Source organism: Erinaceus europaeus, chromosome 12, assembly GCF_950295315.1.
Source record: "Erinaceus europaeus chromosome 12, mEriEur2.1, whole genome shotgun sequence".
In the NCBI taxonomy this organism is placed as follows: domain Eukaryota; kingdom Metazoa; phylum Chordata; class Mammalia; order Eulipotyphla; family Erinaceidae; genus Erinaceus; species Erinaceus europaeus.
In genome coordinates, this window is record NC_080173.1 from 4,368,451 (window position 1) to 4,389,773 (window position 21,323).

General features: G+C 47.7%; 1 non-coding gene across 1 annotated transcript; it reads right to left on the reverse strand.

The window, feature by feature from the left end:
- Nucleotides 1-14,625: 14,625 nt before the first annotated feature.
- LOC132542241 (U6 spliceosomal RNA) lies at nt 14,626-14,732 on the reverse strand. Its single transcript, XR_009553346.1, has one exon. It is a non-coding gene; the product is annotated as a U6 spliceosomal RNA (small nuclear RNA).
- Nucleotides 14,733-21,323: the final 6,591 nt, after the last annotated feature.

The following is a 21,323-nucleotide window of genomic DNA, read 5'->3' on the forward strand; positions in this document are numbered from 1 at the left end:
TCTTTTTTTTTTTAGAAGTTAAGTTGTTTTCTGAGTGGAGTAGAAAATTCCTTGCCCCTTTCCCCCTTGAATAAACAGGACCTAATCAGTGAAGGTCACCCATTGTTTTGTAAGTTGTTCAAAGGACCCTGCATGGGGACAAGCCTTATCAGGACCTTTGCACAGAGTTTGTGGCATGCTGTTTACCAGATGGGTGGTCATAGCTGATGGCGGGAGGATGTGGTGACCCTGCCTGGTTAAATTTTAGTGGCTGTGTGATCTTGCTATGTTTGAAACTAGCCTGCGCCTTGCCTTGAATGGATCACGCTTTTGCTAAGTTTGAAATGATTGGATTTTGTGTTTACTATAGCCTGTTATTAGATGTAGGTTGATAAGGTGATGTGTTCCCCCTCCCTGAGTGTAGTCTGAATTCCTATAAATTGTGTGGTTTGAGCCTTGTTCAGGGTCGAGCTTGGTAGACTAACACCAGTCACCATCTCGGCCCAGATTGCAATTCGTGAATAAACATCTTTTGCTTCCTTGCAGTGGATGGTGGTTTGATTTATGCTTGCTAACATTTGGAGGCCCCAGCGAGATACCTCAGATGGGAATTCCTGAGGACACCCCATCCCGGGTCCGGACCCTCGGAGGCCTTGGAAGCCCTGCCCGGTGCCAGTAAGTCAGGCCTAAATTTTGCACGGTACCATTTTCAGTATTGTGCCTCCGGAGGACCTGTAAGTCAGGCCTGAGTTCTGTAAGGTACCTGTTTGGTGGGCAAAAGGATTGCAGGACGCTGCGCTAATCCTCGCCCAGGCCGATGGCGACGGCCCTCTCGGCTGAACGGGGTAGGAGCTAGAGGAACTCCTACGGCAATCGCTGGATCCAGCAGCTGGCTAGTCTGTCCTCCTCCTCAGGGACAGTCAGACGATGTCCTGAATGTGTGTGACAGACACTTTGTCTGTCTCCTTTGCCTTTTCTTACTTTGGCGATTCGCGAAAAGGTTGAGCCTGTTAGTGCAACTGAGGGGTCTGGCCGGAGCTACTCTCCAGTGATTCCCGAAGGTCTAACTAGCAAAATTCCTTAGTAGCGGTGGCCGGAATGGTAATCGCCCAATCTTGACTGAATGAGTGATCTGCTGCAAGTGTTTGTGTGTGAATGCTGTGTGTCAGTTCTTTTTTCCCCATTTACAATCTGTCTTGTCGGTCTCGCAGTATTTGCGGTCTGTCATTTTGTTTGTCTCTCCCCCTTGTTTTGTGTCACAGTACCACAAGAGGTTAAAGATTAGAAATTAGAAAAACTGGAGTCTCCATTCATAAAAACTTCTTGCAGCCCAGGGAGGGAAGAAGGTCCCAGGTGGACACCCTTTGGGCTAGTAGGAGAAGAGTGTGAGAGTGAAAGAACATGTGAAAGCGATTTGTGTGCTGGCCAGTGTGTGAGTGGAAGGGTGAAGACGGTCTTTGGTGTGACTGCTGTGTTCAATGTTACTTTGTTTGTTTCCTTACTGTTCCATTTTGATAAGGAAATGGAACAGGCTCAGTCCAAAACCTACCCACTCTCTCCCTTGGAATGTCTGATAAAAAATTTCCCAGACTTCTCCCACAGGGCTGCCGGATTTGGGGTCCAGGTGGATGCCTTCACGCTGAGGAAGTTCTGTACCAGAGAATGGCCCACGTTTGGAATGGGCTGGCCGGAGGAGGGAAGCCTGGACCAAGGCACATGTGCGGCTGTGCGAGATGTGATCTTTGGGGACCCTGGGCACCCAGATCAGATGTCATATATTGAGATCTGGGTGGGTATAATTTATGATAAGCTTAAGTACTTATAAGAGTGTCAGAAGGGTTCCAAGGAAAAGAGAGAGGCAAAAAGAAAGACAGGAGTGTACTTGGCCCAGAGGGACAGGAGAACTGGGACCCTCAGGTGCCCCACCCATCCTGTCCTCCCGAGCATCCCTGAGTCTCCCCCGAGACCAGGAAGGTGGAAGAATGGAACCCCCCCTCCGTATTCTGGTTCCCTTAGGGCTACTGCTCCCGAGCCAGATTCTACATCTGGGGTCCTGACGGGTCTCTTAAGTCCTCCCCACACCAGAGCGGGAACGACCTTTAGACCCGAGATGGCACCAGCGGGAACTTTTCCTTTAAGGGAGGCAGGGGAGTCGGATGCCGGGGGGAGGCCTCAAAGGGTGTATGTCCCCTTCACCACCTCTGACTTGTATAATTGGAAGAATCAGAACCCTCCCTTCTCAGTGGACCCAGAAGGAGTAGCTACCCTGCTTGAGTCTGTCTTTTACGCTCATCAACCTACTTGGGATGATTGTCAGCAGCTGTTAAATACTTTGTTCACCGTGGAGGAAAGGGAAAGAATTAAGCTGGAGGGAAAGAAACAGGTTTGAGATCAACAGGGAGAACCACTCGCAACAGGCCCGGAGGTGGAGGAAGTGTTCCCTCAGACCCGTCCCAAGTGGGACCCCAACACAAGCGCCGGATTTGAGGCCCTTACCAGGTACCGCCAGACTCTGTTAAGGGGCATTCGGGCCGCAGGCCGAAAGCCCACTCATCTGTCTAAGGTGACCGAGTGTAGACAGGGTGCGGACGAGAGCCCGACTGCTTTCCTGGAGAGGCTTTATCAGGTGTATCGCACCTGGACTCCTATAGATCCTAAAGCCCCCGAGAACATGCAGGCTGTTGTTCTCCAGCTCGTAGCCCAATCTGCCCCAGATATTAGAAAGAAGCTGCAGAAGTTAGAGGGTTTCCAAGTAAAGTCTCTTTCTGAGTTGCTGGCGATAGCCCAGAAGGTCTTTGAGAATAGAGAGGACCCAGCAAAAGCCACGGTAGAACTGAGTAAGAAGATGACCCAGGTTCTTATGGCGAGAGAAACAAAAGGCAGAGAGGAAGAAGTTTTTATTATTTTTATTTTCATTTTATTTTATTTATTTATTCCCTTTTGTTGCCCTTGTTGTTTTATTATTGTAGTTATTATTGTTGTTGTCATTGTTGGATAGGACAGAGAGAAGTGGAGAGAGGAGGGGAAGACAGAGAGGGGGAGAGAAAGACAGACACCTGCAGACCTGCTTCATTACCTGTGAAGCGACTCCCCTGCAGGTGGGGAGCCGGGGTTCGAACCGGGATCCTTATGCCGGTCCTTGTGCTTTGCGCCACCTGCGCTTAACCCGCTGCGCTACCGCCCGACTCCTGAGGAAGAAGTTTTAAGACGGAAACAGGAGAAAAGAGTTGGGGACCGCCAAAGAAGCCAGGGAAAGCCAAGCCCCAGGGAAAGGATCAGTGTGCATTTTGTATAAAAGAAGGACAGTGGAAGGATAAGTGCCCAGAGAAGAGGAAGGGGAAGAGGCCTACCCCTGAAGAGGAGGCGCCCTACTGGCCTTTGATTAGGGAGGTCAGGGCTCCCCTAGCCCCCCGGGAGCCCAGGGTAAAACTCTCGGGAGGGGGAGAACAGCCGCTGCCCTATTGGTGAAAGAGACTACTAAATTGACTTTTGGACAAACTTTGGAGATTGTAACTACCCACAATCTGGCCAGCCTACTTCACCTTCTCGGGATGGGCTGAAGCTTTCCCCACTAGAAAAGAGACTTCCCAGGTGGTAGTAAAACAGTTGGTCTTTGAAATTATGCCAAGGTTTGGACTTCCTTATTCTCTGGGGTCGGATGATGGCCCGGCATTCATCGCCAAGGTCACCCAACAATTGGCTGAAACATTGAAAATTAAATGGGAGCTGCATTGCATTTATTGCCCCCATAGCTCAGGGCAAAGTAGAAAAGATGAATAAGACACTTAAGGAAAGTTTAACAAAATTAAAATTAGAGACTGGTGGGAACTGGGTTTCCCTTTTACCTTTTGCACTGTTAAAAAGCAGTAATACCCCATATGTGTCTGGATTCACCCCATTTGAAATTGTGTATGGCAAGCTACCTACCCTTGTGCCCCGCGTAAGGGCCGATAAATTGGCTGAGGTGGCACTAGGTGACCTCAGAGAATCTCTACAGGCCCTACAGGTGGTAGGAAAAGGCCCGCCTCGCCATCCGGATCGTGAAGCCTGGAACCCGGAGGGAGGAAGGCTGAGACTGGATCGGCCCCCCCCCCCCTTGTTCGAGCCTGGTGATTCCGTGTTGGTGGAAAAGTTTGCTGTAGACCCCCCCAGAGGCAGACGGCCGGAGAGGATGGCGTGCTGTGCCTACCGCGGACCAAATGAAGATCCGATGGGTCTCGGGCTAGTCCTGGTGCTCCTGTTTTGCTTTGGCTGGAGTTCTCAAGTGTCCTCTCTGTATATATGGAAGGTGGTGAATGAGAATGGAAAGGTGGTGGCCTTCCAGCCGACTGCAGGACAACCAATACTCACTTTTGACCTATGTGACCTATTTGGAGCAGACTGGGATGCGTGGAAATGGCCCCTTGTCCGGGAAGGGAGGAACTGGACCAGTCAGTGGAGAATTACCAATGATGGTGGGTGTGGCACCATCGACCGAGAGACCCGCCTTCAGAAGCGACCCTTCTATGTCTGCCCCAAAGAGGGCCGGGTCCAGGACACCGAATGCCAGAGAGAATCCCACTTCTTTTGTGGCCAGTGGGGAGAATGCTTGATTATATCTTCTGAGGTGAACAATGACAATCACATAACATTCTCGAGGGCGAGCTATCTGACCACCCCCACCTGCAGCTCTACAAGAGAGCGTAACCCTGTGGAGGTAAAAGTTAAGACTTGGTATGAGACTGACCTTTGGGTAAAGAGAAGGGTGTGGGGTGTCCGAATGGCATTTACCGGGAAGGACCCCGGTGAATTTTTTACTATCCAGTTGCAAGTGCCACCATGCACTCAGAACCCTATTGGACCTCTGAGACCAATTATTACTCTGGTCTCTATGATCCGGAGAATCAAGGATTTGATTTTTGGCTAAGACTAGTGGGGAATGTGACAGGCAGTAATAAGCTGTTACATTGAAACCCCCTTCTGAATTAGATTTTAAATTTCTTCAGTTTCTCCCTTTTAGTTTTAGGGTTTAAGTGTTAAGTTCTTTTTTTTTTTAGAAGGTAAGTTGTTTGCTGAGTGGAGTAGAAAATTCCTTGCCCCTTTCCCCCTTGAATAAACAGGACCTAATCAGTGAAGGCCACCCATTGTTTTGTAAGTTGTTCGAAGGACCCTGCATGGGGACAAGCCTTATCAGGACCTTTGCACAGAGTTTGTGGCATGCTGTTTACCAGATGGGTGGTCATAGCTGATGGCGGGAGGATGTGGTGACCCTGCCTGGTTAAATTTTAGTGGCTGTGTGATCTTGCTATGTTTGAAACTAGCCTGCGCCTTGCCTTGAATGGATCACGCTTTTGCTAAGTTTGAAATGATTGGATTTTGTGTTTACTATAGCCTGTTATTAGATGTAGGTTGATAAGGTGATGTGTTCCCCCTCCCTGAGTGTAGTCTGAATTCCTATAAATTGTGTGGTATGAGCCTTGTTCAGGGTCGAGCTTGGTAGACTAATACCAGTCACCATCTCGGCCCGGATTGCAATTCATGAATAAACATCTTTTGCTTCCTTGCAGTGGGTGGTGGTTTGATTTATGCTCGCTAACAGGGTGCTGTCTTTGTTGATCTCACAGCAGCCTGTGACACGGTCTGGCATTGTGGTCTCCTAGTCAAGATCTCAAGATGTCTGCCTCTATGGGTGGCCAACACTATATCATTTCTTCTCCAAAACAGAAGATTCCAGGTGCATCTGGGTGACAAGTCTAGCAGATGGAGACTTGTCTCAAGTGGCCTCCCCCAGGGCTCTGTTCTGGCTCCTACGCTATTTAATATTTACATCAATGACCTCCCAGAAACTTCTTCAAGGAAGTTCATCTACGCCGATGACATCTGCTGTGCAACTCAGGCATCCAAGTTCGACATCCTCGAGGAAACACTCACGAAAGACATGTCTCTGATATCTGATGACTGTAAAAAATGGTGACTAATCCCTAGCACTGCAAAAACGGTATCATCTGTTTTCCATCTACACCATGCCTCGGCCTCACGTGAGCTTAACGTGCAACTTGACGATACGAGAATCCGGCATGAAGCCCAGCCAGTCTATATTGGCGTTACTCTCGATCGCACCCTGTCATTTCACGAACATCTCATAAAAACTGCAGCACATCATTGCAAGACTGGCCAGCTCCTCATGGGGCGCGAGCGCTTCCACACTACGATCATCATCTCTGGCATTATGCTATTCCACTGCAGAATACTGTGCCCCAGTATGGTACCGTAGCCCCCATGTCCACTTGGTCGATTCCAAATTGTATTCTTCCATGAGGATAATTTCTGGACCCATCCATTCCACCTCGGTTCCATGGCTGCCAGTTCTTAGCAACATCGCCCCGCCAGATATTCGTCGGGATGCGGCATCATCTAAGTTCATTTCCCACGTCTACACTCGACCGGACCTGCCAATATACACGGATATCTTCGCCCTGTCCAACGCTCGTCATCCAATCTGGTCCCCTTCGCCTACACTGAACTTCTCTGTTCCAGACTCTTGGAAACAGAGTTGGCAGTCAGCTGAGGTAAAGAACAAACACCTCATCACAGACCCCTGCAAGCGTCCACCCGGCTTTGACCTGGCACGTTATGATTGGGCCCTCCTCAATCGCTATCGAACAGGCCATGGCCGGTGCGCCGCTATGTTCCATCGCTGGGGAGCCAGAGACGACCTGAACTGCCCCTGGGGCTCCAGACAGACTATGACCCACATAGTCAACGACTGCCACCTCTCCAGATTCAAAGGACGTCTCGAAACTTTACATCAGGCTCAACCTGACGCTGTTGACTGGCTACGGAAGAAGGGCAAACGCTAGAAGAAGAAGAAGGGTTATTGCTGGGGCTCGGTGCCTGCACTGTGAATCCACTGCTCCTGGAGGCTGTTTTCCCCATTTTGTTGCCCTTGTTGTTATGCTTGTTGTAGTTGTTATTGTTGTCATAGCTGTTGTTGTTTTTGGACAGGACAGAGAGAAATGGAGAGAGGAGGGGAAGACAGAGAGGAGAGAAAGACAGACACCTGCAGACCTGCTTCACAGCTTGCGAAGTGACCTCTTGCAGGTGGGGAGCCGGGGGCTCCAACCGGGATCCTTACACGGGTCCTTGCGCTTTACACCTCGTGCACTTAACCCGCTGTACTACCGCCCGGCTCCCACTGCCCCTTTTCTTAACGCAGTGCCTGAGACTGAGCCTGGCCACTCATTTGCTTTACTGCAGAGCTACCTACCTGGGTCAGCTCTTCATGTTTAGTGTGTGCATCTCCACTGCTTCACCTGCCTCTAGAATGCTGCCTTTAAAGGTGAATTAAGTACTTAATTAAATAATCTGTGAGAGAACCAAAACATCACTCTGGCCTTTGCAGTTCCAGGGTTCGAGTGTGAAACCTCAGTCTTGCAAGTCTGACATTCTACCAACTGTGCCACCTCCTAGGTCACCTCAGATGAAGCTAACAGCACTGGTGATATTTTTCTTTTTAAAATTTTTTTTTGTATTTTCTTATTTATTCCCTTTTGTTGCCCTTGTTGTTTTATTGTTGTAGTTATTGTTGTTGATATTGTTGGATAGGACAGAGAAATGGAGAGAGGAGGGGAAGACAGGGGGGGGGAGAGAAAGACAGACACCTGCAGACCTGCTTCACCGCCTGTGAAAGCGACTCCCCTGCAGGTGGGGAGCCGGGGGGCTCGAACCGGGATCCTTATGCCGGTCCTTGCGCTTTGTGTCACATGCACTTAACCCGCTGAGCTACTTGCCCGACTCCCGATATTTTTCTATTATTTGTTTGTTTATTGTGGTTCCTGGAACTTCAACCTTTGGGTTAGACTTTAAAAAAAAAAAAAACAGACAGAAAGGAGAGATACCACAGCACTGAACTTCCATTAGGTTGGAGGCTGAGCTTGAACCTGGGTTGTTGTGATGCAAACACTTGCCCTAAAGTGAGCTATCTTGCTGCCCCCATTTTTCTTTATATAGTTTTCTTGGGGTGGGGGGGGGAGGTGTCGTATGCTTTACATTGGGTTCTAGTTCTCCCCCGCCAAGAGAATTGCATCAGTCCTGTTAATTTCATGGGCCCGCTTGGCCCCGCCCCTAGGAAACCCGCCAGAGTTCCAGAGTTGGAGAGTTAACAGAGGGTTCCCCAGTACGAGAGTTCCAGAGTGAGAGAGTTCGAGGGTTCCTGAGTTCGAGAGTGCGAGAGTTTCAGAGGGTTCCCCAGTACGAGAGTTCCAGAGTTCCAGAGTGAGAGAGTTCGAGGGTTCCTGAGTTCGAGAGTGCGAGAGTTTCAGAGGGTTCCCCAGTACGAGAGTTCCAGAGTGAGAGAGTTCGAGGGTTCCTGAGTTCGAGAGTGCGAGAGTTTCAGAGGGTTCCCCAGTACGAGAGTTCCAGAGTTCCAGAGTGAGAGAGTTCGAGGGTTCCTGAGTTCGAGAGTGCGAGAGTTTCAGAGGGTTCCCCAGTACGAGAGTTCCAGACTTCCAGAGTGAGAGAGTTCGAGGGTTCCTGAGTTCGAGAGTGCGAGAGTTTCAGAGGGTTCCCCAGTACGAGAGTTCCAGAGTTCCAGAGTGAGAGAGTTCGAGGGTTCCTGAGTTCGAGAGTGCGAGAGTTTCAGAGGGTTCCCCAGTACGAGAGTTCCAGAGTTCCAGAGTGAGAGAGTTCGAGGGTTCCTGAGTTCGAGAGTGCGAGAGTTTCAGAGGGTTCCCCAGTACGAGAGTTCCAGACTTCCAGAGTGAGAGAGTTCGAGGGTTCCTGAGTTCGAGAGTGCGAGAGTTTCAGAGGGTTCCCCAGTACGAGAGTTCCAGACTTCCAGAGTGAGAGAGTTCGAGGGTTCCTGAGTTCGAGAGTGCGAGAGTTTCAGAGGGTTCCCCAGTACGAGAGTTCCAGAGTTCCAGAGTGAGAGAGTTCGAGGGTTCCTGAGTTCGAGAGTGCGAGAGTTTCAGAGGGTTCCCCAGTAAGAGAGTTCCAGAGTTCCAGAGTGAGAGAGTTCGAGGGTTCCTGAGTTCGAGAGTGCGAGAGTTTCAGAGGGTTCCCCAGTAAGAGAGTTCCAGAGTTCCAGAGTGAGAGAGTTCGAGGGTTCCTGAGTTCGAGAGTGCGAGAGTTTCAGAGGGTTCCCCAGTACGAGAGTTCCAGAGTTCCAGAGTGAGAGAGTTCGAGGGTTCCTGAGTTCGAGAGTGCGAGAGTTTCAGAGGGTTCCCCAGTACGAGAGTTCCAGAGTTCCAGAGTGAGAGAGTTCGAGGGTTCCTGAGTTCGAGAGTGCGAGAGTTTCAGAGGGTTCCCCAGTACGAGAGTTCCAGAGTTCCAGAGTGAGAGAGTTCGAGGGTTCCTGAGTTCGAGAGTGCGAGAGTTTCAGAGGGTTCCCCAGTACGAGAGTTCCAGACTTCCAGAGTGAGAGAGTTCGAGGGTTCCTGAGTTCGAGAGTGCGAGAGTTTCAGAGGGTTCCCCAGTACGAGAGTTCCAGAGTTCCAGAGTGAGAGAGTTCGAGGGTTCCTGAGTTCGAGAGTGCGAGAGTTTCAGAGGGTTCCCCAGTACGAGAGTTCCAGAGTTCCAGAGTGAGAGAGTTCGAGGGTTCCTGAGTTCGAGAGTGCGAGAGTTTCTGAGGGTTCCCCAGTAAGAGAGTTCCAGAGTTCCAGAGTGAGAGAGTTCGAGGGTTCCTGAGTTCGAGAGTTTCAGAGGGTTCCCCAGTACGAGAGTTCCAGAGTTCCAGAGTGAGAGAGTTCGAGGGTTCCTGAGTTCGAGAGTTTCAGAGGGTTCCCCAGTACGAGAGTTCCAGAGTTCCAGAGTGAGAGAGTTCGAGGGTTCCTGAGTTCGAGAGTGCGAGAGTTTCAGAGGGTTCCCCAGTAAGAGAGTTCCAGAGTTCCAGAGTGAGAGAGTTCGAGGGTTCCTGAGTTCGAGAGTGCGAGAGTTTCAGAGGGTTCCCCAGTACGAGAGTTCCAGAGTTCCAGAGTGAGAGAGTTCGAGGGTTCCTGAGTTCGAGAGTGCGAGAGTTTCAGAGGGTTCCCCAGTACGAGAGTTCCAGACTTCCAGAGTGAGAGAGTTCGAGGGTTCCTGAGTTCGAGAGTGCGAGAGTTTCAGAGGGTTCCCCAGTACGAGAGTTCCAGAGTTCCAGAGTGAGAGAGTTCGAGGGTTCCTGAGTTCGAGAGTGCGAGAGTTTCAGAGGGTTCCCCAGTACGAGAGTTCCAGAGTTCCAGAGTGAGAGAGTTCGAGGGTTCGAGGGTTCCTGAGTTCGAGAGTGCGAGAGTTTCAGAGGGTTCCCCAGTACGAGAGTCCCAGAGTTCCAGAGTGAGAGAGTTCGAGGGTTCCTGAGTTCGAGAGTGCGAGAGTTTCAGAGGGTTCCCCAGTACGAGAGTCCCAGAGTTCCAGAGTGAGAGAGTTCGAGGGTTCCTGAGTTCGAGAGTGCGAGAGTTTCAGAGGGTTCCCCAGTACGAGAGTCCCAGAGTTCCAGAGTGAGAGAGTTCGAGGGTTCCTGAGTTCGAGAGTGCGAGAGTTTCAGAGGGTTCCCCAGTACGAGAGTCCCAGAGTTCCAGAGTGAGAGAGTTCGAGGGTTCCTGAGTTCGAGAGTGCGAGAGTTTCAGAGGGTTCCCCAGTACGAGAGTCCCAGAGTTCCAGAGTGAGAGAGTTCGAGGGTTCCTGAGTTCGAGAGTGCGAGAGTTTCAGAGGGTTCCCCAGTACGAGAGTTCCAGAGTTCCAGAGTGAGAGAGTTCGAGGGTTCCTGAGTTCGAGAGTGCGAGAGTTTCAGAGGGTTCCCCAGTACGAGAGTTCCAGAGTTCCAGAGTGAGAGAGTTCGAGGGTTCCTGAGTTCGAGAGTGCGAGAGTTTCAGAGGGTTCCCCAGTACGAGAGTTCCAGAGTTCCAGAGTGAGAGAGTTCGAGGGTTCCTGAGTTCGAGAGTGCGAGAGTTTCAGAGGGTTCCCCAGTAAGAGAGTTCCAGAGTTCCAGAGTGAGAGAGTTCGAGGGTTCCTGAGTTCTAGAGTGCGAGAGTTTCAGAGGGTTCCCCAGTAAGAGAGTTCCAGAGTTCCAGAGTTGGAGAGTTCCCGAGTTACAGGGTAAGAGGGAGAGTGCTTGCGCCCGCAAAGAGACAGCAGACTTCTGTTTGGTGATTAGTTTGTCTTAGTTTATGAATCGTGGTTCCTGAATAAAGAAATACCGCTGCCCTGCCCAGCCGTTGTCTCCGTGTCTCTGTTACCCGCCGTGAAGCAAGCCAACCCGCACGGCAAGAGCCTTACGAATTTTAACAACAGGGAGGGGCAGTGTGTGTGGGATGTGCTTATTTGCAAGCATTTTACTGTGGTTCAGCGGCCCCTGTGTTTCAGTTTTTACTGTCAAATGTTGATGATCAATTTATATTTAGATGCTTTAATTGAAAAAAAAATAGCAAAGAACTCTCTAATAAGAACTCCTTTTTTTTTTTTTTTCCTCCAGGTTTATTGCTGGGCTTGGTGTCTGCACCATGAATCCACCGCTCCTGGAGGCCATTTTTCCCCCTTTTGTTGCCCTTGTTGTTGTAGCCTCGTTGTGGTTATTATTATAACCATTGTTAATGTTGTTTGTTGTTGGATAGGACAGAGAGACATGGAGAGAGGAGGGGAAGACAGAGAGGGGGGAGAGAAAGACAGACACCTGCAGACCTGCTTCACCGCCTGTGAAGCGACTCCCCTGCAGGTGGGGAGCCGGGGGCTCGAACCGGGATCCTTACGCCAGTCCTTGCGCTTAAAGAACTCCTTTTTTTGAGGACTTTGCTTGCTCCCTCGTCTTTCACAAGGGTTGGTCCCTGTTCCCAATAAGCCCCTCGGCTTGCCAAACTCTGTCTCAGCGACTGCATCTTCAGTGCTCTCCTAACCCATCCCTGTGTCTTCCTAGGGAACATTCCCTATGCAGCCACCAGAGGGGACCTTGTCAAATGACCTTGATCATGTCTCTTCTGTGAACCTCCCAGGCAGCCCATCCTGCTCAGTGAGTCCACATCCTCAGTGAGTCCACATCCTGGTCCTAGAGAACACTGGCCCACAAGACCTGCTCCCTGCAGCATCATGGGCTCATTACAGCCTCCCCTCCAGGCCAGCTCACTCCTTGTTCTCCTGCAAGCTCTCAGAACCACTCTCTTCCTTGGACATCACCTTTCAGGTCTGGAGCTGCAAACTTGCTTCCTCAGGAATCCCCAAGGCTCGCTGTGTGTCCTTCAAGTCACCGTTCCTAACATCAGCCCCGCTGAGAGACCTCTCCTGAGGGCCCTGATGAAAACGGCACTTCTTTCCATTACTGGCTGTCTCTTCTGCCCTGTTTGTTTTACCTCATAGTACGTAATTGTGTCTCATCTATTTCCGTCTGTCTTTTTGGTAGTCTTTCTTCTTTTTTAAAAAAATATTTATTTATCTATTACCTTTTTGTTGCCCTTGTTCTTTTTACTGTTGTTATTATTGATGCCGTTGTTGTTGGATAGGACAGAGAGAAATGGAGAGAGGAGGGGAAGACAGAGAGAGGGGAGAGAAAGACAGACACCTGCAGACCTGCTTCACCGCCTGTGAAGCGACTCCCCTGCAGGTGGGGAGCTGGAGGCTCGAACCGGGATCCTCACACCGGTCCTTGCTCTTTGCAGCACGTGCGCTTAACCCACTGCGCTACCGCCCGACTCCCTACTATATGTTAGACAGCTTAACAGTAAACTATAACTCTCGGACCAACTTCTTCTTCTGCTATATGTCAATAACTTCTGGGAAGAGATTGTTTTTGTCTGCTTTGTCCACAGAGGTTCTAACACACACTCATGCATAAAGGAGAGTCATGGGAGTATTTGGTGGGATTAGCTCAGGTCTGATGCCCTGGGTTCATTCTCTTGCACCCCACGTCCCCTAACTCCCTACCCCCAAAAGAGAAAATGGTCCTAGAATAAATGGGCAGAAATCTGGAAGACAGAGGAAAGTGAACACAAGTTGGCTAGCACCATTTACTCAGGACCTGTGGACCACAGTAAGCAGTTAGTATTTTGTTTTAATTCAAATGTGACTCATGGAATCTGCGAGTAGTGGAGGCCCCATCTGTTCTTTGGGATCTGTTCAGTTGAACCTTAGGCTCCCAAACATCAATATTACCAAGAGCAGAACACTGCTTTTTGAAGAAACCACTTGATTGCTGAAGAAAGATGATTTTTTTCCTCCACCAGGATTATTACTGAGACTTGCTGCTTGTACGACGTCACCGTCCCCAGTGGCCATTTTTCTCCCTCATTTTTTTTAAAGATAAACAGTGAGAGAAACAGAGATAAGAGAGGGAGAGAGCTAGGGAGAAAGAGAGAAATGAAAACTAACTTCAGCACTGCTCCACTGCTCACAAGGCTTCCCCTGCAGGTGGAGGTGGGGTCTTGGGGCTTGAACCTGGGTCCTCTTGATTGCTACATTTCAGCTTCCCCCTGAAAACCTTTCATTATAAAAAATTAACAATATTATCTTTATTTGTTTATTTATTGGATAGAGATAGTCAGAAATCAAGAGGAAAAGGGATGATAGAGAGGGAGAGAGACAGAGACACCTGCAGCCCTGCTTCACCACTTGCAAAGCTTTCCCCCTGCAGGTGGGAGGGTGAGGGCCCTGAAACTCAGTCCTTGAGCATTGTAACATGTGCACGGAACCAGTTGCTCCACCACCTGGCCCCTAACATTCCCCCCCTCACATTGAATTGATCTTCTATATAAATTCAACACCCTAATGTATGTTCTGTCCTCAGGAACACAAAATAAGTTTTCAACTTCTTCCATATTTGAAACATTTGGAGACAACTTTCTTTTTTTTTTTTCTTTACTTTTTTTTTTTTTGCCTCCAGGGTTATTGCTGGGGCTCGGTGCCTGTACTATGAATCCACTGCTCCTAGAGGTTATTCTTTCCTTTTATTGTCCTTGTTGTTTATCATTGTTGTTATTATTATTGTATTGCTGTCATTGTTGTTGTTAGCTGGACAGAGAGAAATGGAAGACAGAGAGGAGGAGAGAAAGATAAGACACCTGCAGACCTGCTTCACTGCTTGTGAAACGACTCCCCTGCAGGTGGGAAGCCAGGGGCTGGAACCTAAATCCTCATGCTGCACCTTGCACTTTGTACCATGTGCGCTTAACCTGCAACTCTACTGCCAGGCCCCTGGAGACAGCTTTCTTAGTGTTTTTCTCTTAAGTACAAATATCCATGATTCTTTGAATTTTTGCCCTGTTACATAATTTCCAGACTTGTCATTGTCTTGCAGAGGGTCTGGCTTTTCAATGTGCCCCTTAAGAACTGCCAAACCTTGTTCTCACTGGCAGAATACAAAGGAGCAACTGTGTCTCCACTTGGAGCTGCCTGTGTCTTTGACCACTGTTTCATTTAATTACATTTCAGCCATGTCACTACTGGGACAAGCTAAACTTGTGGTTAATGAAAACATCTAAAAGTTCTCCAAGCCAGAGCTGCTCTATTTTCCCCTAAATGACCTACATTCTGGGATTTATATCCGACTAGTGAAATGTACCCAGTGATTTGTTATCTGGCATGCTGAACAAGTGTTTACTTTCCTTCATCTGTGCCATTTCTGAAAATTAGGCTTTATTATCTGTCTTCACAAATTTGTTGAAAACATTGGATGCAATTCTTTTTTTCTTTCTCTCTTTCTTCTTTTTTAAAAATATGGAACGCTTCACAAATTTGCGTGTCATCCTTGCACGGGGGTCATGCTCATTTTCTCTATATCATTCCAGTTTCAGTATATGTGCTGCCAAAGTGAGCACGCTTTCTTCTTCTTTTTATAACTTTTTTTTTAAAAAAAAATCTTTATTTATTTGCTGGATAGAGACAGTCAGAAATTGAGAGGGAAGGGTGTGATAGAGAGGGAGAGAGACAGAGAGACACCTGCAGCCCTGCTTCACCACTTGTGAAGCTTTCCCCCTGCAGGTGGGGGCTGAGGACTTGAACCTGGGACCTTGCGCACTGTAACATGTGCACTCAACCAGGTGAGCCACCTTCTTCTTGTTTAAATTGCCACCAGGGTTATTGATGGGGCTCAGTGACTACTGAACCACAGTTTCTTGTGGCCATTTCTTTTTTACATTTTTCTTTATTCGACAAGATAGAAATTGAAAAGAAAGGGACACAGAAAGAGAGAGAGAGAGACCAATAGCACTGACTCACCACTTGTGAAGCTCCCACCCTGCAGGTGGGGATGAGGGACTTGAACCCTGGGTGTACCACTACCCTGCTCCTCCAGTTTTTGTCGTAAAGTCTCCCCCACACCAGCAGTGAACTGAATAAACAGAAGAATGGATACATAACATAATCTTTACTTCCAACATAACTAGACATAAGTATATTGGACCAGGGCAAATACATGAAGAGATCATCCTTTCATGAAGAAAATGTATATGAAGGAGTCAGGTGGTAGCACAGCGGGCTAAGCGCACGTGGCACAAAGTGCAAGGACTGGTATAAGGATCCCAGTTTGAGCCCCCGGCTCCCCACCTGCAGGGGAGTCGCTTCCCAGGCGGTGAAGCAGGTCTGCAGGTGTCTGTCTTTCTCTCCTCCTCTCTGTCTTCCCCTCCTCTCTCCATTTCTCTCTATCCTATCCAACAACAGCAATAACAACAGCAATAATAATAACCAAAACAATTATTTAAAAAAAAACAAGGGTAACAAAAGGGGGAAAAATGGCCTCCAGGAGCAGTGGATTCGTGGTGCAGGCAACGAGCCCTGGCAATAACCCTGGAGGCAAAAAAAAAACAAAACTCAGTTTAAACAAATAAGTTATTTAGTTTTTGCAAGAGGGAGAGGGTTGGAGAGAGAAGAGCACTGCTTATCACAGGCACATGGTGGTGCTGGGATTGATTCTGGGACCTCAGAGTCTCAAGCATGAGTGTTTGGTGCGCTTGTCATGGTCTCTCTCCTAGGCCTCATGTAGTCACTTTTCAGAAGTGTACATTGAAACACGATGACCTTGTCACCTGCTGATTGTATGAGAAGCCAGCATGGCATTTTGTACTGAATTTAGATGTACAAAAATGCTGAAAACAAATGGCTCTGGGTGATAACAGAGGACTGTTGTCTTTTTCATTTGCTTTCTACCGATGGATTAGAGTGCAATGCTGCCATGATGGGCAGCGTAAACACACCATTCTTATATGGATGAGCCGTCTTCTCTATGAACGAGAGCCCTGGGCCTGCTGCGTCTGTTGTGACCTTCTGTTCTGTCCCTTGCAGTCTTTGCCATCTTTATCCCATCATGCACTGCAGTTCAGTCAGCTGAATTCCTACTATTTAGTTCATGCTCCATTTGAATTCACTCTGTATAACACACCCCCTTTCTCTTTCTCTCAGTATCTTTTAAAATCTGAACTCATCAGACAACTTTGGGGAGTCAGATTAACTTCTCTGGCTATCTCCTTTTCTTCTTTTTTTTAATTTTAATTTAATTTTATTTTTATTTTTGCCTCCAGAGTTATTGTTGGGGTTCGGTGCCTACACTATGAATCCACTGCTCCTGGAGGCTATTTTTTTTCCCATTTTGTTGCCCTTGTTGTTGTGCTTGTTGTAGTTGTTATTGTTGTCATAGCTGTTGTCGTTGTTGGATAGGACAGAGAGAAATGGAGAGAGGAGGGGAAGACAGAAAGGGGGAGAGAAAGACAGACACCTGCAGACCTGCTTCACCGCCTGGGAAGCGACTCCCCTGCAGGTGGGGAGCCGGGGGCTCGAACCGGGATCCTTATGCCGGTCCTTGCACTTTGAGCCACCTGCGCTTAACCCGCTGCGCCACTGCCCGACCCCCTTCCTTTTCTTCTTATATTGGATCACCAGACAACACATTTTCGTTTCTTTTTTTTTTTAAATTTCTCTATTGGGGGATTAATGTTTTACAGTTGCCAGTAAATACAATAGTTTGTACATGCATCACATTTCTCAGTTTTCCACATAACAGTACACCCCCACTAGGTCCTCTGTCATCCTTTTCCGGGACCTCTGCTCTCCCCGCCCCTTCCTCCCCAGACTCTTTTATTTTGGTGCACCATACCAACTCCAGTTCAGGTTCTACTTGTGAACAATGTGTTCAGAGAACACATTTTTAGGCTTTTATTCATTTTTTTTTTTTTTTGCCTCCAGGGGTATTGCTGGGGCTCGATGCCTGCACTATGAATCCACTGCTCCTGGAGGCCATTTTTTCCCATTTTGTTGCCCTTGTTTTTGTTATTGTTGCCACTGATGTTGCTGTTGTTGGATAGGACAGAGAGAAATAGACAGAGGGGGTGAAGACAGAAAGGGAGAGAGAAAGACAGACACCTGCAGACCTGCTTCACTGCTTGTGAAAGAACTCCCCTGCAGGTGGGGAGCCGGGGGCTCCAACCGGGATCCTTATGCCGGTCCTTGAGTTTCGCGCCATGTGCGCTTAACCTGCTGCGCTACTGCCCAACCCCCAGGCTTTTATTCTAAAATCTTCCTCTATAAGCCTCATTCCCTTTTAGAATCTTGGATGCTAACATCACATTTATTTGGGGGCCAGGCAGTGGCGCACCTGGTTAAGTTCATATATCACTCTGCTCAAGGATGTGGGTTCGAGCCCCCACTCCCCACCTGCAGGAGGGATGCTTTATAAGTGGTAAAGAAGGTCTGCAGGTGTCCATATTTCTTTCCCTCTCTCTCTCCCCTCCCCTCTCAATTTCTCTCTGTCCTGTCAAATAAAAGTAGAAAGAATAAATAAATAAATAGAAATATGGCCTCCGGGAGCGGGGTGAAGTCATAGTGCAGGCACCAAGCCCCAGTGATAACCCTGGTGGCAAAAAAAGAAAGAAAGAAAAAAACATCACACTTATCTTTTGTTTGGATTTCTATAATACTCCTTTTCTTCATGTTTTGTTAGGGAAATAATGGGTTATAAGGTAGTTGTCACATGAATACATTTCCCCAAGCTTCACTGACACAACAATCCCACTACCAACCATGTGCTTTTCTAACAGTGTGAAAGACCCCAGTCTTTTCATCTTTGTCTTCCAGAATGGTGTGGCCTTCTGGTCCCAAACCCGCCTTCTCTCAGGAGTTGATGGGAAACAGGAAGAGGAAGGAAATGGTTATCTGACTCCAGAACCACACACCAGCAAAAGTCTGACACTGAAAAAGGAAGACCACGGAATAAACTCTATGTCACTACCTAGAGTGAAGGATCATTAACATGTTGCAGTAGGGTCGAGAAAGAAGCTGGATCTCCTGGTCTTTTGCCTTTTTGTATTTTCCAATAATAAACATCAACTCCCAGAGTCTCACTGAAATCTGTGAGATTCTATGGTTTTGGTAGGAATTCGGAGCACATTTTATCATTCATGCTAATGATAATTACAGCTAACTTTCCTTGCCTAAATTCTCTCTTCAGTGAAAGCCAGCACTATGTCAGTACCCTGCATACATTCTGATTTAATCCTGATAACGAGCATGTGAAGTCAGTTTTATTTTCATCTCCACTTTGGAAATATTATTTGCCTGAGAAGCCATAGCTTACAATAGGCAGAGCCAGAACTCAAAAATCAAGTGTCCATGAATAAAATCTCTATCCTGCATAACATTCCCCAGTTTCCCATATAACAATACAATTACCCCCACTAGGTCCTCTGAATCCTTCATGGACCTGTATTCTCCCCAGCCACCCACCCCAGAGTCTTTTACTTTGGTGCGATACGCCAATTCCATTTCAGGTTCTACTTCTGTTTTCTTTTCTGATTTTGTTGTACAAACTATTGTACCTACTGTTGAATGTAAAACATTAATTCCCCAATAATAAAAAAAAATTAAAAATCTCTATCTTTAATCCGGACACTACAGTGCCTCACTGCGTGCGGCGGGTGGGTGGGTGGGGGCCCTCCTCCACCTCTGTTGAAGATTCACACCCTCTGCTCTGTTTATCTAGCCAATCTGTCTGCTCCTCCATAGAATCCATTATGACTATGTCCAGGTCCAGGTCCAGAAAACTTCACCCCACTTTCTGAGTAAGTTCCGTAGCCTTTAACTAAACGCCATTCTCTTGGAACCTCAGGTCCTGTTTGTTTTGTTTTGTTTTTTGGAAAACAAATCATCATTCCATCCTGTGCACATTTCATGAAGGCACATGCCACATGTCACATGCCAAGGCTTCATAGCCAGGTGGACTCGTGCCCACTTTTCTATTCTAAGGCTCCGCTCACCTACACTGGAGAATGCAAGTCAGGTGTGGAAAGTGAGACTGGAAGATCAGTCCACTTGGTCCCTTTGGGGATTTCCTAACTTTTTTTTTTTAATCTCCTTTTCTTCCCACACTCCCTTTATATCCTGACTTTGCCGCAGCTGTAGTCACTCTTTCCAAAATGTCAATTTGACCTTTTGCTCCCTACAACTGGCTTCAGGATTGGTTCAAAGTCTTTTAAGTAGCACCTTTGTCAGCTGGGTTCTAACCACTCTGCTAACCGCTCTGCTTCTCCACACCCACCCTTCTTTATCGACTCAATCTTCTTAGCAACACCGAGCTGGACGACTACCTGGTCTAGCTTCACCCTCAGCAGTATCTCGCCTTCTTCCCCTGACTGGACTGCCTTTGAAGGGACAAGCTCACAGTTCTGTAAATCACAGTCCACAGGAAATGCCCTCTGTGGACTTCCTGCTGATGCTAAGAAGGAACACAGACATCTTAGACTTCATTTTACTGTCTCATTTGCCGCATTATATCTCTCTCCCCGCAAACTAAAGACTCCTTACATGCAACAGGTGAATCTTGTTTATTTCTGAAATTTTATTGAGAATACTGGTCACACACTACTGCTCAGTGATTTTTTTTCTCTAAAAAAATGTATGAATTAGGGGGCCAGGTGGGGTAGCACACTGGATTAAGCACACATAGTGTGAAGTGCAAGGACCGGCTCAAGGATCCCGGTTTAAGCCCCCAACTCCCCACCTGCAGGGGGGTCACTTCACAAGCCGTGAACAGGTCTGCAGGTGTCTGTCTTTCTCTCCCCCTCTGTCTTCCCCTCCTCTCTCCATTTCTGTCTGTTCTATCCAACAACAACAATAAGATAAGGACGACAACAACTAAATAGAAAAAAAAAATGGCCTCCAGGAGCAGTGGATTGGTAGTGCAGGCACTGAGCCCCAGCAATAACCCTGGAGGCAAACACATAAGTAAATAAATAAAGTCAATTCTGCTGCTTGTGGAAATGGCTCATCCCTTAGGGTACAAGACTTGCATGGTTCAGAGGAAGACCTAGTGGGGCTGCATTGTTATGTGGAAATGTTATGCATGTACAAACTATCATATTTCATTGTTGACTGTAAACCATTAACCCCCAATAAAGGGGGGGAGACTGGTATGCGTAAGTCTCAGTCCTGGCTTTGATTCATGGCCAAGCAGCACCATGATTTCTTTTTCTCTCCTTTTAAGAAAAAAAAATTCATGGCAATCAGGAGGCAATTCAGAAGAGACCAACAGTCACTGACACATAAGAAACCCCCCAAATGGTCTCATTATGGCAAGAGAGAAAATGCATGTGGTGGACGTTGACTTAGGCAAATATCAACGTGCTGAATTGGTGGGATTCAATCCTCACTGTAATCACAATTGCTTTGGTAACTTCAAAAGCTTACCAGTGCCTGGGTTTATTCCCAGAAATTCTGTTTAAACTTTTTTTTTTTTAATTCTGGGAGATTATAATATGCAACCAAGGTTAAGAATTATTGCTCTAGGACCAGTGAAATTTCTCACTTGGACAGTGTACTGTTTTGCCAAGTCTATGACCCAGGAATGACTCTGCCCCCATGGCCCCCATTCTGAAGGAAGTTTTGGTATTATGGTCTGTCTGTCTGTCTCTCTCTCTCCATAGCTGCCTCTTTTTAAATATTTATTTATTTATTTATTTATTTATTTATCCCTTTTTTTGCCCTTGTAGTTGTTGTTGAATAGGACAGAGAGAAATGGAGAGTGGAGGGGAAGACAGAGGGGGAGAGAAAGACAGACACCTGCAGACCTGCTTCACCGCCTGTGAAGCGACTCCTCTGCAGGTGGGGAGTCAGGGCTCAAACCGGGATCCTTATGCCGGTCCTGTGCTTTGTGCCACCTGCACTTAACCCGCTGCACTACAGCCCAACTCCATGCTGCCTCTTTATCTATAAAAAAACAAAACTCAGTTTGAGCCCCCGGCTCCCCACCTGCAGGGGAGTCGCTTCACAGGCGGTGAAGCAGGTCTGCAGGTGTCTGTCTTTCTCTCCCCTCTGTCTTCCCCTCCTCTCTCCATTTCTCTCTGTCCTATCCAACAACAATGGCAGCAATAACATAATAACAAGTACAACAAAAGGGAAAAAATTTTAAAAAGAAAAAACAACTT